General features: G+C 37.1%; 1 protein-coding gene across 13 annotated transcripts in view; it reads left to right on the top strand.

Annotated features, from left to right (window-relative positions):
* ANKRD11 (ankyrin repeat domain containing 11) overlaps positions 1–17,701 on the top strand; it is a 376,722-nt gene that overhangs the window by 288,372 nt on the left and 70,649 nt on the right. The gene's annotated exons all lie outside the window — the stretch shown is intronic.

Below are 17,701 nucleotides of genomic sequence, written 5' to 3'. Positions count from 1 at the left end.
GGACTCTTAGGAACATCCTCAAATGTTGAAAGGGTGGGTAGAATTGAGGCATCTGAGGGTGGGAACTCTGTTAGGTTTTCTGTTTCTCTGCACATTTAAAGAGCCTCAGAGATAAGAACAGAGGTTAGGCCTCCCACCACCCATCTGCCCTCGGTGAGGAGACATGGAAGTGACCTGCATGGTGGTCCTAGCGAGAGACCCTCTTGTTCTGGTCTTGGCCTTTTCAACCAGAACATTGGATCATTTGGAATTCATCAGACATTAACTTATAAGTATTCTTTGTCTTATAATCTTCTGTGCTACATACACTCTTTTATCAGTCTAGATTCTCTAGAAGGAATTACATTGACAGCAAACTTGGGATCCTTGATCAGAAACTGCCTAAAAAATGCAACTCAGGTTTTATATGATCATCCATTTGTATGTATTTTAGCATGTGAAGAGAGCCTTGTATTTATAGCTCTGAGGGAAGGTATATTGTTTTTATTCTCATGGATATGTGTTGATGCAGATCACAAAATCCTAAATGATTTAGTAGGTGATTTTATGTGTTCTTGTGGCCAAAAAAATTCACCACTTGGTTGTGAAACCTATATAAACCAGTTAAATTACAGGTGTAAATATATTCCATATGGTAACTCCTTTTCCTTATCATCTTCACCTCCTAGCTTTCTTCAACTATCAGCTTAAATCCTCACCTATGAGAAGTTTTTCCTGATCCTCCTTAATTCTGGTACCTTACTTCTATTGATTATTTCCAATTTATCTTACATATAGCTTGTTTGCATGTTGTCTCCCTTATCATTCTGAACTCCTTTGACATTAGGGACTGTCTTCTGACCTTCTTTGCATCCCCAGCATTTAGCACAATTCCTGGAACATAGTAGGTGCTTTAATAAATGATTATTGACTGACTCCATCCAGAGGGAAGTTGCTTTCTGTTCCATTTAGCAAATCTAATGGCATGTATCCATTTCCAGCATTTACTGTTGCTTGTTGAATCACTTGTTTGAAAAGTGTTCCTGTAGTTTTTTGACCTGTTTGTCATTTTGATGAGACATCTTTCTGTTCATTAATATGTTTTTTGTGAGGATGCTTTCTGAATCTGTTAAGGTCTACTTTAGAGTTCTGATATTATACATTAAGGTTGTTTTTACATAAGATTAAGTTATTTTTGTGTTCTCATTAAGCTTTGATTTTGGGATGTCTCTTAATATTGATGTACAAGTTTTTCCTTGATAAGTTTGTGGCCTTCATCAAGTTATTTGAATGGCCTTCATCTACTGGTTCAATTTTGATTTCCCAGAGTCAAGCTTGAAGGCTTCAGTTTTCTTTTTTCTTTAAGTTTTTATTTATATTTTCTGTTTTTAACTTTGCCATAGTTATCTCAAGTATGCCTCCCTCTTCTTCCAGAGGTCCATTTCTTTTGACAAACTGTGTCTTTCACAGAGGAAAACAAGTCAGCACAGCTGATTAATGCATTGGAAAAGTATAAAAACCTGTGCAGTGTCTAACATCTGCAGGTTGTTCACCTCCACAAAAGGGGTCCTCTTACCCCTCTTGGTTTGAATGCCACTTGATCTTTCTAATTTTGTTACATTTACTTTGATTTGGTAATGTGTCATTCTTTCCATTTACATTGTTGTAGTTACCGTGTACAGTTGTCCCTCAGTATTTGTTGGGGGGGGGGGTTAGGGGCATAGGGATCCCTACAAATATGAAAGACTGCAAATAACTCTAGGCCCCCCCAAACCTTTATTTTTAATAATTCTGATCGTATTTAGCAACCCGAATAAGTAAAACAACCCACTGCACCCACGAAAAAGTTGCAGTTGCTGCATGAGATTAGTTATCTTGAACACTGTGCAGTCTTCCAGGTGTAGCTGCAGCAGCTGCTTCGTGGATTTTCATCTGTCAAAAGTGCAAGATGCCGAGATCACTGTGAGAGAAAAATCACTTGACTGAGTCTAGATGGCAGAGAGGCCAAGAGGAGGCATTCCCAATGGCAGTGCAGAGCCTATAATTCTTTAGCATGTTGAGACTTTTAAATAAAATTTAACTATTTATAATAAATTTGTCTGCATACTTATGATAGCAAGTGATAGATTAATAATATGCAATTTTATGCACTTGTGATGTAAAAAGTTTTTTAAACTTGTCTTTACATATACACATCATCTGTGATTTCCCACAGTACACCAAAAATTCCCATTTATTTGTTGATGGCCAACCCGCAGATAGGCAAAACCACAAATGTAAAACCCATGAGTGTCGAGGGGTGACTGCATGTTGTTATCTTGTCTCTGCTGACTTCACCCTGTATCAGTTCATATAGATCTTCCCAGACTTTTCTGTATTCATTACGCATGTCATTTCTTTTAAACATAGTAGTATTTCATTACATTCACGTACCATAATTTGTTTAGCCATTCTCCACTTGATGCGCACCTATTTTGTTTCCAATTCTTAGCTTTCACAAAAGGTGCTGCTATAACTGAAACCTACTGTTTCTACCTTTTCTTGGTGTACATGAGCAAGTTTATACTAATTGAGTATTATTATTTTTATTATCATCTTTATTAAGTTATGATTGTCTGTCTTTCTCCTTTTCAGTAGATGGTGCCAGTTTTTATTACTTATTTGAATGATCCTCTTTTTCACTTAATGTAAGAATAGATGAATATTTCATAATTGTTTTCTATCAGTGTACTTATGTTGGTTACTTCTTTTCTATGATGAGGTTCTGTCTTGTGATTATGCTAGGGCATAGATACACATGTGTATGAGGGCTTCTGGTTACATGGAATGTTGCTGTACAGACTCACAGAGTGGAGGAGCTGCCTGTGGCACCTTCACTCATTCATTTGCTTTTAACACTTTGCAGTGTGTTGTACTGCAGAGTGTTAAACCAACATTTTTAAAAGTGGTAATAAATATTCAGTCACATTTCTCTCACTCAAAATGACATTGGTTTTAATAAGAGCAAAAAATTTTGAAACATTAATAAATTATTTTCAAATGATTTACTTTATCCATTTAATTTCTTTTCTATAATATTCACACTTTATTAGTACAGTAAATTGTATGATTTTTAAGTAAATTTTTATTTTTTAAGTAAATTTGATTTTAAGTAAATATATTAAAGGAGTATGCTTAATATTTTTATTGATAGGGATATGAATCAAAAAATTTTAGAGGCCATTTATAGATCATTCCAACCCTTCTGTCATCTCATATATAAGTAGTAGAAAATTGACAAGATTTAGTTAATATTATTAAGAAAAGAGTTTTGACCTTTTATATCCTTTGAAAAAAAGGTCTAGGGGATTCCCAGTGTCTCTAGACTACACTTTGAGAACCACTAACATAGGGAAATGTTCATGTTTGTTGATGTTTGTTCAGATCATAATAAAAAGAAAAATTCTGTCATAGAGAATTAGGCTTATTGCAGTGACCATGCTGGAACACTGGCTCTGGATATGCTTATAAAAATCTCTTCCTGCGGTTTTGTCTTGTTTTCTTTCTCTCTCTTCACCCATCAGTAAGTTTTCAGATAATCTCAGTTTTCAGATCCTTTTCTTTTTTCTAGGAAGTGATGCTGTCTAGTGCTCTTGTAGCTCTGCCTCTATAACAGTTGTGGATATACTTAGTGATTGCTAAGATTCCAAGGTCTTTTCTTCAGTCATAGAGATCTTTTCTGGAACATTTCTCTTGAACCACCTTTCTCTTCTTATACTTGAGGTACCGAGATGTCTGTTTAGAGACTGTTAATCTTCTTTTATAGGAGAGTTTTCACATACTATCATGTTTAGTTATTCATCTAGATGGAGAAGTGATATTTGTGGCTTGAGTTCACCTTTACTTGTGGGCACTGGTTGACTGGTAGAGACTACTGGTAGAGACTGGTAGAGACTACCACAGCTGCGCCTAAGGACTGTCTTTTCTGCCTTCCTAATCTCTTGGCATCTTTCATCAAATGTCCCTCCTGCCTCATATCTCTTCCCAGTCTAATCAATTCTCCATTTAGCCTCTGAAGTGATTTTCCCAATGAAGGCCCTCTTGTGTCCCTCTGCGTACTCAGTAAAATTCTGTGGCTCCCTATTGCCTTTTGGATCAAATACAAAAGGATCTGTTTTAAAACCCTTCATAAGCTTGTCCCCTCCTTATCTCTCCATTCATCTTACACTTCCAGCTGGAACTGGCCTCCTGGCTGTTGCACGAACAAGACACTTCATGTCTCTGTACTTTGTGACTCAAAAGGTTCTAGATCCAGTCTCAGACCTGACTCCAGCTATTCTGCTCCCTTATTTACCCTGATTTCGTCTCTGTTGCCCAGGTCTTGGTGGGAGGTGGGAAGGGCCAGCTGCCCCATTGCTACTTCTAGCACTCAGATAGAACAGCTCCTGATACTGATGGGAGGACTTTTGTTGTCTTCCGACACCTCATTAATTATTCTCTATGTGCACTGGGTTTTACAGCCTCAGCTTTGGAGATCACTGGTCAGTAGAAGTAGTGTATCAGGTGCTGAACCTTGGGAATAGTTTCTTTTTGAGAGTCTGGAAAACAGAAGTAGCCTCTCTATTGATGCAAGTACTAGGAGGTCATAACAAGAACTCCTAGTAAGCTTTGGAAGTCTTCACAGAGATTTTTTATTCGTTGTTCGCATCAATAGAAAATATTCTTAAGTCATATTCTCTTCATTTGTAAACTTCTTGGAGGTAAGTCCTTTGGACATCTCTCTGTTCTAAAGTCATAGGATATTCTTAGTGCACTGAGAGTGTTTCTAATTTTACTTCTATTTCTTGAAGTCTGTTTTTGTTTCTCTTTCCCTTTTCCCTTTCTTCAGGTTGGGAATGCAGGAACATCATAGTGATGAGCTAGAAGTATTGTAGAAAGGAACAGTTAAATATAAGTTTAAAGACAGAAGAACTACTTTACAAAATGTAAATGTGGAAGGAGAACAGAATATTTCTGGCTTTGTGATTGTGATCGCACAAGTAACAGGTCTAGGTATGCAATGATCACATAAATATTTTCCTTATTCCTTTTTGCCCCTAATTTTGGTAACATTTAAAAATTCAACTACCCTGTACATCTGCCTTTAATCTAATTTTTTCAAGTACTGTAGTTTTGGTGGTAGAAAATGCAGAACATTTGTGAGGTTTAGGATCTAATTTTCCCCCTAAAAGTTACTTGACCTATATTTTGAAATTCTATTTTTCATCCAGCTGAGTGACTATCTGTTTCAAGCAGTCAGGATGAACTGGATTTGCAGTCACAGCACCCAGCTTCATGTGCTGGCTATGCTCCTTACTCTGTGTTAATTTGGTCAAGTTCATTTTCTTCTCTGGACCTCAGTCTCTTTTTCTGTAAAATGTTGATGAATGGACCTGCTCTGAATCCTATATCTGCTCCTTTTGCTTAGTTTACTGTTATTTGCCTACATTTTCTTGAAATCAAATGAACTGTTATGCTGGGAGCCATGTAATATTATATGAGTGCACATGTGTGAGCTTCTATAGCAAATAAGCTTGAGTGTCTCTTCCAGGCTTTTTTGGCTCTACCAGACTGAAGACAGAAAAGACTTTCTAAATGAACTATAAAATTTCTGTCCCTAGTCCTTTTCATAAGTGATTTTAGTCTATATATACTTAGCTTATGTCGTCTCTAGCTCAGATTCTGTTCTATTACCCCTCTGTGTTGAGTGTCAAAAGAAAATACATTAAAAAATAAAAATACTCATTTCCATATGCTAATCTGATCTCCTGGGTGAAGAGTAAAGCTCCTCCCATAATCTAGTGGGAAAATATTTCCTAAACTTTAGTGATCCTGTGACTTCAAAAACAAGTTTACTTGCTTGTCTATCAAAAGAACACCACAAGTAATGCAGTTCATGTCTAATTTGCACTACAAATACTATAATTCCTATCTAATTTACTTTTTCAAATTGTGAATGCCACAGGCCTCACAGATACTGTAGTAGTGAGAGTCCTTTTGCTTTCTTGGTGCCTATAGTGTTGTTTTTAATGGATTTCTTTTTGTTCCTGCTCTAGGTCTCCTTCCTAATGAAGAGATGGCTAAATTACACTTAGTTACCTTTGTCAGCTATTTCTGCAGGAAGAATAAGAGCGATATTTAGATACTGAACAATGGTTCCATTTGGCCAAACTCAGATTACTTTGGTTAGGATCTTAGTTTGATTGTGTTCCCTGTGGCTGCTTAACAGTATAATGTCTATATTGTCACAGAATATTTCTGGCTTTGTGATTGTGATCTCTTATGTGCCTGTAGATAGACGGTCTAGTGCTATGAGTGCTTGCAAGTCATTGTTCATAGTGATTTGTAATTCGTAATTTCATAATGAGTTGTAATAGATACTATTTTAATCTCAAGTTTCTCAAGTGGTAGGCTCCGCCTACAAATCTTTTTTGCCCTAAACCTATAGATTTAAATTCTGATCAATTCACATCTCCTCTAAGAGACAAAATACTTTTGGTATTTTACAGCTGTATTGGGGGTCTTTTTCAGTTCTCTAGGCTTATTCCCACGCAGTTTATTGCCTCTTGATAATTCCACATTTTGAGTTATCATCTAAATATAGGTAACATGTCACTTTAGTGTCCACCCTGGAGTACTCTCCCTCAGGCCACTTTCAAACTTAGCTTCATCATTATAAAATTTCAAATCCATTCTGATCTCTTCACTCTCATTTCCTTAACAAAAAATTAATGAAAGTATATCAAAGCTTTCCCTCTTTTCATTTTGAAGTCATTTTCATAACTGGCTGTAACTCAGAGGTTCCCAAACTTATTTGACTTACCACCCTCTTTTCAAAAAGAAAAAAAAATTACTCAGAGCCCACCTGGAAATCTACTTCCTTTAACCCTTTAATGGTTTTTTAAAATTGTATCATTTCAAAAAATAAATAATTTTTTTTTAAAATGACGTCTTAAATTAATAATTTATTGTAAATTTGTGGGGATGGGGGAGGTTCCTGCATTGAAATTCTAATGACATAATATTGCATCATGTAACCATATAGTAATATTATAAACAAGTCATTATATGCACATATTCCTGCCGATGCATTCTGGACTTCCTGACCACGAGATTCCCCTGCCAACACTTGCTTGTTAAGACCTGTTGGTGGACTTGACTGCTGATCAGTTATAACTTGCATTTTGTGTGTTTATTTGAAAAAATAATGTAACTACTGTGACTTTAACTCATTTAACAGATGAAACATGTATGATTCAAATTTTCAAATTTTCTTCTCTTCTTATGCTTCCACTGCCCCCTTAATTTTTATTCAATACCCAATTGCACCAGAGGCTACTACTGCCCCCTGAATCATCCCAGAGCCCCGCAGGGAGCTGTCTCTCCCACTTTGGGAAGCTGCCCTATTCCCCTAAGTTGTTATTGTGTCTAACACCAGAGTGACCTTTCTGGCTTGCCTCTTTGATCTTATAGGTATCCTTAATCCACAAGCATTAATTAACTAGACACTATGCACCTGCATTATACTAGATACTGGGGACACAGGCACAAAGAATGAAACAATTTGTACTCAAAAGGAGCTCAACAAAGTACCTATAAAATGCAGCATAAATATGTAGTAAATACATACCTTTAAAGTAATCAGGAAGGAGGGTACTAGTGGAGCACTGGGAACCTTGAAAAGTTTCCTACAGAAGATGGTGTTTGGGCTGTGTCTTAAAAGAATGAAGGCTCTCTTGTAAGGTAGAGGTAAGGAGCCATTGTATTCAAAGCATGTGGCATTACCAGCACAAACACACATGGAGATGGCAGATGGAGGGTCTGAGGAACAGAGGGAAAGCCAGTTTGTGTGAAGATTGCAGAGTGTGCAAAGAGGAGTGATGTCCATTGAGGCTGTCAGTTGACCAATATTTATCAAACGCTTAACGTGCTAGGCACTGTGCTAATTGCTGAAGATACAAAAAAATAAAGGGTGATCTCTGTCCCCACATTCTAGTGGTGCAGGGGATTGAATAGATATAAATAAGTACATACAAGAGTATATAGAGTAGATGGAAGCTAATCTCTGAGGGTAAGAAAATTAGATAATTTTTTATTTTCTCTCAGAGTAGTAGGGAGCTGCAGATTTTGATTGACTACAGTGGGAGTGTGAATTGATCAGATTTGTGCTTTACAGAGATAAGTTTGACTGCTGAATGGAAGATGGTCTAGTGTGGAGAGAGATATAAGGAAGGGAGACCAACCAGTATCCTATGGCAATAGTCCAGGCGTGAGGTATTGAAAGCATGGACAATCATGGTGGCAGTGGAGAGAAAGGAACATATATGAGAAATTTTTACAAAGGTTGCAATGATAAGATTTAATAAAATATTGGCAATGGAGGGTAACAGAGTGGGGAATCAAGGATGACACTTAAGTTGCAAGCCTGGGTTTCTGGGAAGCTGGTGCTAACCTCAGTAATAATTGTGAAGTTAAGAAGAGGGGAGGACTTGGAGAGAATGACAGGGAGTTCAGTTTTGAATATGTTGAGTTTTAAGATGTCTGCGAGACAGCCAATTCCAGCTAGACAGTTGGAGATAGGAGATAGGAGAGTAGAGGTCAAGAGAGAAGTTAGGAGTAGAGAAACAGATCTGAGAATCATCTGCATTAAGAATTGAATCCATGCATCTGAGTGCATCAAGTGAAGTAGGATAGAGAAAAAGAGGGACCAGCACAGAGTTGTGGGAGATATACCAAACTAAGCGGGAGTGACCTGTATGAAGATTCAACAAAGTTGACAGAGAAGCAACAACCAGACAAATAGAGATAGCAGTATCATAAAAATCTAGGGTGAAGCAAGAGGAAAACTGGGTGATGCACAGTGTTAGAATTAGGATTGATAAGTGGCCGTTAGATTTGGCAGCCATGAGATCAGTGGTAACTTTGGAGAGAGCAGTTACAGAGAAATGATGAGATCAAAACCCCAAATGAAAAAAGTGAGAGGAAAGGATGTCAAAGCATTGATTGTAGGTATCTTCAGAGAGTCATGGTACAGTGGCTAGGGATGGGTGGATTAAGTGAGGGTTTTTTCATGGTGGGAGAGACATGTTTTAGGCAGTCAATAGAGAAGAAGCCAATAGAGAGCGATTAAAGAGAAGTGAGACAATGTGGATGATGGAGGGGGCAATCTGTTGGAGAAGATGGAATCAAATGGGGTCCCTTCTGTATATAGAGAGCTTTACCTAGGCCAAGAGAAGAGCTGCCTCTTTATGTGTGATGGATAAAGGAAGGGATAATGGCAGAATGCATTTGAGTGATGTGAGCTGAGGAAGAGGGTAAAAGAGGAAATTCTTCGCAAATGGCCTTAATATTTTTAATGAAGTACAAGGCAAGGTTCTCAGATGAGATAGTGAGGAGATGGGGAGTTTTGGGAGGTTTGAGAAGTGCTAAAAAAAGTTTTGAAAAAACAAATGTGCTGAGTATGAGAGTGAGTTAATTAACAAGATATAAAAGGGTTGCTTTACTATAATGGGAACCCAGCTGGGATTATGTAATATTAATTTGTGGTGAACCCTGTAATCATAATTTTGTTGCTTTTCCCAGCTTCATTCAGAATCATGTGAGTAAGAGCAGGGGCAGTAGGTGGTGAGAGTATTACAAGGCTAAGCCTAATCCTTGGCAGGGTAAGATAGATGATAGAATAAGGGGTAAGGGTACTCGAGGGAAAAGAAAAATGTAAAGTTGAACTGCTTCATTAACAGATTAAGATGGAGGAGGAAGAGAGTGTAGCTGGTTCATTGGTGATGGCCTGGGAAGGAACTGAGAGCTGGAGGGATTAATGGGCATGATGAGTATGAAGATCAGGTTTTTGGATTGCAAGGCAGAAGGAGATGTAGAATGACAATACATTCTAAGCAAGTAAAAGAATTTCAGAATTCATTAACATGGAACATTGCTTGCAGGTGATGATGGTAAGACCAGGAGCATGACCTTTGTGTTGAGTTGAGGTGGAATTGAGGTCCTGGTGTGAGAAATAATTCATTCAGGCTCTGGAGGGGTACAAATAAAAGAAAAGTTTATTAACGCGATTTCAGTGGTGAGTACCTCATAAAATAGACACATGCTCTAGAAACAAAAGTAATCCTTAAAAACCTATGCTGTGTCCCTCCCCTGTGTCCCCATTGGCTGAGTAATACAGGGTATACAACTTTCCGTATCGGAAAAGTTCCTCCTCACATGTTCTCCTGCTATGTACATTGTATGACCATTGAAATAAAGCTTTAGCTGTCCCAGAGGAGGAGAAGTTTATATTCATAAGCTTATTATATGAACTTTCCAAGCAAGACTTAATGTTTAGTCTAGTTAGCTGACTTCTAACCCCAAAACAAGATAAAAGCCTATTGGATCCTTGCTTTACCTGTTATCTTTTGTGTGAGACAATTGCTGTAGACTTGTAGGAGACTGGAGAGGGTGCCTGGAATGGAATTGGATAATGGCTTGGTGTGAGGCCAGGCAACAGGCATAGGGCAAGATAACTGTTGTGGATGGAGTTGTATATAAATATTTATAAAATTAAATGCAAAGTGGTTATAGACACAAGGTAGGGAGATAAAGCATTTATTAAGTGCCTATTATGTATCAGATACTATGCTTGACAACATGGCTGAAAACATCATTCTGAGAAAGCATGGGAGCAAGCACACAGCCCTATTTCACTCCATTGATGACTGGGAAGGCACGAGAGCATTGCCCACAATCCAGAAGCCAGGCAAACATGCCATCATGAAATTGACGTACAATACTGAAGAACTTCTCCAGGCAACCAAATTTTGACATAATTTTCCATAAGCTCTCATGACAAACAGTGTCAAAGGCCTTGGTCAGATCTACAAATGTTGTGTACAGACCTCTATTCTGCTCCCGGCATTTCTCCTGAAGTTGTGGGACAGCAAACACCATATCAATTGTACCTCAGCCCTTTCTGAAGCCACGTTGGCTCTCAGGTAGATGACCATCTTCCAAGTGAAGGATCAGCCTGTTAAGGAGGGCTTTAGCAAGAATTTTGCCAGCAATGACTAAGAGAGAGACCCCCCTGTGATTGTCACAGGACAGTCTATTCCCTTTACCTCTATACAGATGGACAGTGGAGGCATCCTTCAACTCCTGGGGGAAAACCTCCTCTAAGTCCTAGAGATACAAATATAAGAAAACAAGACATCCCAACTCTTAATCTAACATTCTAACAGGGAAAGAAAGACATAAAAGGAAACTGAGGGCTGGGCAAAGCTGCAGTTTTGAGAGCAGCATGGTGGGGGGCACTAACAGTTAGGAAAGGTTTAGTATAGAAGGTGGTTCTTGAGCTGTATCTTGAAGGAACAAAGAAGAGTTTTGCAAGGTGGAAGTGAGGCTCAAGCCCCTCAGGAGCCTACAGCTTCTCACAATGACTATCCCACTATATATCCAACCCACTTGGGTATGTAAACTTTGATATGCTTAATTTGTAAACATTAGAATATTTGTAAAGCACTTAGCCTTACACATGATGCTTAGGTGCTAAATTAGCACTTGTTCTCTTCACTTATTTCCCCTCTCCTTCACTTTAAAGTTCCTATATACTTTTCCTATGGTGAAAGTATATTTTCTTTTTATTCCACAAGTTCTTGAATCTTTTTAGAGCCTAAGCAATTCATAAGTCTAATCTCATATGCCACATAATAGATATATTTCAGTGTTCAGTTGCAAAGATTTGGAGCTGAAGAAAAAATAAGACTAGCTTTCAATAATTTAATATTGGTTGATTTGGTTTGTGGTTGACTTGGGGTATCTGGTAAAATAACATCTAGTCTTTGGGGGGCAGAGTAGTCAATAGCATAGCCCTTCTTTTGCTAGGTACCCCAAACCCGTCTTGGGATTTTTCAAATGGGTTTGAGTTGCTTTAAAATCACATCCGTTATACTTTGATTCTTATCACACAACGTTTGCATGTTTGAAACTGCAATATATTCCTCCTTAATGTGCTGATAGCTGTAGATTTTATTTTAGATTTTATTTTCTACCTCACTTTATTTGAAGAAATGTTATTCTGTAATATATTTCTAAATTAATGTGTGAATGATTGTTAAAAATTATAATCCAATTTGTAAATTAAGCAAATTGTGTGGTTTGCCCATAATCAAAGCTTATTGTGTCTAAAACCTGAAAATCATGTAAGGCTTCATTTAAATATCTAAGACTGAATAGTATTTTAAACTCTTAAAGACTGAGTACTTCAACAGGAGTTTAAAGATGGCTAAAATAAGAGTGTTCAATCATTACCATATTGATGATAATGAGGTAAAATTGCTTAATATCCAGGGAATCTTTCATTTACTGTATGATCTACTTGCTTTTTTGTTTTCTGACATTGAGTTCCAAATTGTCTCCCATTCTTCCCCTACTCATAGGGAAGGCAAGCAATATATCAGTTATACATGTGAAATCATGCAAAACATATTTCCATATTAGCCATGTTGAGAAAAAAACAAAAGCAAGAAATATAAAGAAAGTGAAAAAACACTATGCTTCAGTCTGCCCTCATACAGCATCAGTTCTCTTTCTGGAAGTGGATAGCATTTTTCTTCATGGACCCTTTGGAATTGTCTTGATCAGAGTAGTTAAGTCTTTAACAGTTGACTCTCCTTACAATATTGCTATTACTGTGTACAATATTCTCCTGGTTCTTCTCATTTCATTTTGCATCAATTCATTATTCATTTTGCATTGGTTCATATAAGTCTTAGTTTTTTTTCTGAAACTGTTCTGCTCATCATTTCTATAGTGCAGTAATATTCCATCAAAATCATATATCACAGCTTGTTCAGCCATTCCCCAATTGATGGGCATCCCTTCAGTTTCTAATTCTTTGTCACCACAAAAAGAGCTGTTATAAATATTTTTGTACATATTTTTATAAATATGACTTAGTTACCTACATATTTGAAAAATGAGGCCTTTCTCAGACAAACTATAAAACCTTCATCCCAGTTTCCTGCTTTCTTGCTAATTTTAACTACATTGATTGTGTTTGTGCAAAACCTTTTAAATTTCATGTAATAATCAAAATTGTCCATTTTACTTCTTGTGATCCTTTTTGTCCCTGTCATAAACTCTTCCTTTATGCATAGATCTGACAAGTGAAATTTTCCTTTCTCCCTTAATTTGCTTACGATATTAATAATGTCTGATGTCTAAGTCTAATAATAATATAATGTAATGTAAGATAAGTCTAAGATAATGTCTAAGTCATATAACCATTTTGACTTTATCTTGGTAGACAGTGTGAGATGTTGGTCTCCACCTAGTTTTTGGCAAATTTTTTCCCTGAAGTTTTTGTCAAATAGGAGTTCTTGTTCCCAAAGCTTAGATCTTTGGGTTTATCAAACACTAAATTGCTAGATTTACTCTTATATATACCTAATCTACTCCGCTAATCCATGATCCTGTTTCTTAACCAGTAACAGCTTGTTTTGATGATGACCACTTTGTAATATAGTTTGAAATTGTTTGGTATTGCTATGCCACTTTCCTTCACTTTTTAAAATCAATTTCCTTGGTATTCTTGGCCTTTTGTTCTTTCAGATGAATTTTGTTCTTATTTTTTCTAGCCCTATAAAATAATTCTTTGGTAGTTTGAATAAGGAAATTAACTTAGATACAATTATCATTTTTATTATAAGGGCTCTGCCTACCCATAAGCAATTAATATTTCTCCATTTGTTTAGATCTGCCTTTATTTGTATGAAGAGTGTTTTGTAATTTTGTTTGTCCCTGGATTTGTATCGGCAGATATTTTACAATGTCTGCAGTTATAGTCTATGGAATTTCTCTTTCTGTCTCTTCCTGCTGAATTTTGTTGGTAACATAATAGAAATGCTAACGATTTATATGGGTTTATTTTACATCCTGCAACTTTGCTCAATTAGTTAATTTTAACATTTTTTAGCTTAGCTCTCTAAATATGCTATCTGCAGACAGTGATATTTTTGTTTCCTTGTTGCCTATTTTTATTCCTTTTTTTTGTCTTATAACTATAGCTAGCTTTTCTAATACCATATAAATAATAGTGGTTATAAAGGACTTTCTCACTTCATCCGTGATCTAACTGGGAAGACTTCTGGCTTATCTCCATTATAAATAATGCTTATTCTTAGTTTCTAATAGGTACTATTTACCATTACCACTTTAAGAAAGGCTCCATATTTTCCCCGTGCTTTCAGTTTTTTTTATTAGGAATGGATATTGTATTGTTTTTGTTCTTCTATGAAAACTTTCTTTCACATTTATCTGATAAATTCTTTGAGATGAAAGAGAAATTCATCAGTCTTTTCCTTATTTCTTACTTAGACTTTGTAGTAATTTTAGGAAACATTTCTCTAATTACCAAATATTACAATTAAAGGTTTTTTTAAATGAATGCTCTAATTACCAAATATTACAATTAAAGTTTTTTTTAAATGAATGAATAAAGCATTTACTAAGTGCTTATGTGCACAGCACTGTAGATACAAATAGCAAAATAAGCCAGTCCCTGGTCTTAAGTAGCTCTCCTTCTAATGGGGGAAACAATACATAAAAAAGGTTTCACCCATAAATCAGATGTAAAGGTACCCCCAGTCCAAAGCAGATGTTAATGCCTTGTCTTTTATGTTATTTTCACTAATAAAACCTTTGTCATGTTGAACCATTTGACAGTGCCAAGGGCTTTTTTTGGTGGCAAGAACTTTCTCCCTGGGTCTTATAGCCCTTTCAAGAGCAGCTTCCAAGCTGCCTTTCCCCAGATGCTTCCCAGGATGGCTGAAGGCCCTGGGCTTGGAAACCCTATTATTCCCAAGGCTTATTGACTCAGGGTCCTGGACCATCTCTTATCGTCTGGGGAGATCATCAGCAAAGCAGTGATGTAATAGACTTGGCACATGCTCTCCTTCATGGTGCCCTGCTTGCTTGCTGCTTCAGTGAGGCTGGCTGGCTTGCCATATGTGGTTTGGTTGGCTGTTGGTGGGGATGGTGGGCATCTTCTCCATGGATGATGGCTGTGAGGGTGGGACTGGAATCAGGACTGACGGATGTGGAAGTTCTGGAGATGAGGAAAGTGGGTCCCCTCTCCACAACAATTTCTTGCCTCATTGATGTCTCTGGGGACTGAGGTGAGAAGCAGGTCTAGTTCCGAGGGATGTGGAGCCCTGCTGTTCCTTTGGATCATGGTTTTAGACTATGTCCATTGAGATCTGGTTGGAGCGGGGGGAGGTTATAGTGGTTAATGTGCTTGGGATGGTTTGACTGACTAGCACATGCTTCCAAGTCTCTTTCCCTCAGGTATCTTGCTACTTCAGGTAGGCTGACTTGCCTGCTTGTTCCTTTGAAACTTAGATGAACCTTGTAAAGTTACAAGATTTTGTGTTAACCTGTTACTTAGAGAACTGTTAAAACAGTTATTTATAGAACATATGTTCAGAAAAGTACAGTTGAGGCAACTGAGGCACCTAACATTTCAGTGACAGCCTGATCACATAGTAGATGAAGCATTGGGCCTGGAATCTGGAAGACCTGGCCTCAGACACTTTTTAGCTCTGTGACTGTGGACAAGTCACTTAACCTCTGTCTCAGTTTCTGTAATTGTGAAATGGGCATAATAATAGCACCTGCCTCCCTAGGTGGTTGTGAAGACCAAAAGAGGTGATAAGCTCTTAGCATAGAGTAGTGCTGTCTAAATGTTAGCTCATAGTGGTGGTCATGGTGATAGTGGTGGCAGTAACAGCAGTAGTAGTTCATTTTTAAAATGTATTATGAAAGCAGTCATTAGGATAGAAGTTTTGTACTCTATTAAATTTTCTTTAAAATTGGCAAATTGTGTGTTCTTCAAGTAAATGCTGATGTTCACTTGCTGTCTAAGCCATTCACAGTCACTTCTACCTAAAACCCTGTATTGCCTCCTATTGCCAGACGAATAAATGGAAATCCTTTGTATCTGATGTTTAAGATGTTTTCTTGGCAAATACTCATCTCCCCTGTTAGTCTTCCTATACTGTGTCCTACAGATACCCTCCATAGACTCTCTTTGCTTCTCCTATTCACATGCCATGTGTTTCTGCCTTGTACAGACTGTGCTGTACACCGACAATGCTTTACCCTCATTTCTTTCCCCCAGTGAATTCCTACTCACCCAGGAGAGCTAAACTTAAATACCATTGCTGATACGAAGTGTTCCCTAATTTCCCTAGTCAGCAGTGACCTTCTTCTCCGTCTTTCACAGAGTACTTTTTTATCTCTTATGCACATAAAATGGATTGTTTTTTATTATTATCACTTGTCTCTGTTGTCTCATTAATGACTATAAAATTGTTGAGTGTAATGACCATTTTGAATTTTGACTGTCTCACCCAGCCCTCTACCACAGTCCTGTACATATAATTGGCACTTAATAAATGGTTGTTGTTGGTTTTTGGTTTTGGTTGAATTTAGTTCCATTTTAATTTTAATTGGAAGATTTCATAATGGAAGCAAAGGTGCAAGTGGTGTTTTCCTACTTGCTCTACTTATTCATTCGGCTACCAACTTACATTTTCTTGAGAAAGTAATGAATTTGGCCTGACATCCTATTGGTTATATAACAAACACATTAACTGTGAGCAAGCACATGTGTAAAATACATTTATTTCATCTTTTGATCTAAGTATTTTTGAATGTTTTTCATTCTGATCTGAATTTTGTTTTTCTCTTATATTTACAGTAAAAACAGACAATACTTTATTTCTTCTTAATGTCCTCCTTTGTATACTGCCATTGCCTTAGGTTCAGGCAAGGTTCATTGTTAGGGTTTGTAATGTAGTCTTATGTCCATTCTAGTCAGTGTTGCAATTGAAATTAAGGTAAACTTACATCAAAGCTCTGAGCGTATTTAATGTATTGGTAAGGCTAGCAGTTACCACAGGGCTCTTTAGCTCCTCAGCAAGCCAAAAGACCTCAAATAAAAGCAGACAGATCATTTTTACAGAGAAAAAGGAATCATCTGAAAACTCGAAGGCAGTTACCGAGTCTGAAGTAACAAACTGTGAGGAAAATGTGATTGACTGGAAATTGGGAATTGCCAACTGGCAGCAAAACCCTCCAAGAAATTCTGATTAATTTATTTCACCTGTGAGAATAACTAATGGTATATAGATCACAAATTTCTTCTAATTGTACAGGGGCAGCTAGTGATACAGAGATAATGGGCTTTCTCTTAATTCAAGTGATTTGTAGGGAAACTGAATTTTTCAACTTAACCAAGAGATAAAAACTGAACTTCTGGACTTAACTCAGAGACAGACTTGATTTAGGCAGCAGTGTGAAATGCTGGCAGTTGTACAGATTAGAATCAGTTTTATTTTCTCAGTAGCGTTGTATAAATACACTATTCTTCCAGTCATACTGTTACTTTGGCCTTTCTCTATGTCTCTGTTTCTTTTGATCTCTTATGAATACCCTTCCCTGAGTCTCTGATTTTGTGAGTGTGATTGTTATATAAAAAAACAAAACAAAACAAGTGTCTCCCCTGTGTTCTGCTTTTGTAGCATTTAAACTCCAAGTTGAATCGAGGTAAAATACTTTACTTGTCTTGTTCGTATGACTGTGAGAATTTCAATTCCCTCTGTACTGCAATATCTGTTCTCCATGAGTCATTTGATGGTTGCTAGCTTCTGAATAAAGA

The sequence above is a fragment of the Notamacropus eugenii genome, chromosome 1, assembly GCF_028372415.1.
Source record: "Notamacropus eugenii isolate mMacEug1 chromosome 1, mMacEug1.pri_v2, whole genome shotgun sequence".
NCBI lineage: Eukaryota > Metazoa > Chordata > Mammalia > Diprotodontia > Macropodidae > Notamacropus > Notamacropus eugenii.
The sequence above is the reverse complement of the archived record's forward strand: the minus strand, read 5'-3'. Positions and strand labels throughout refer to the sequence as shown.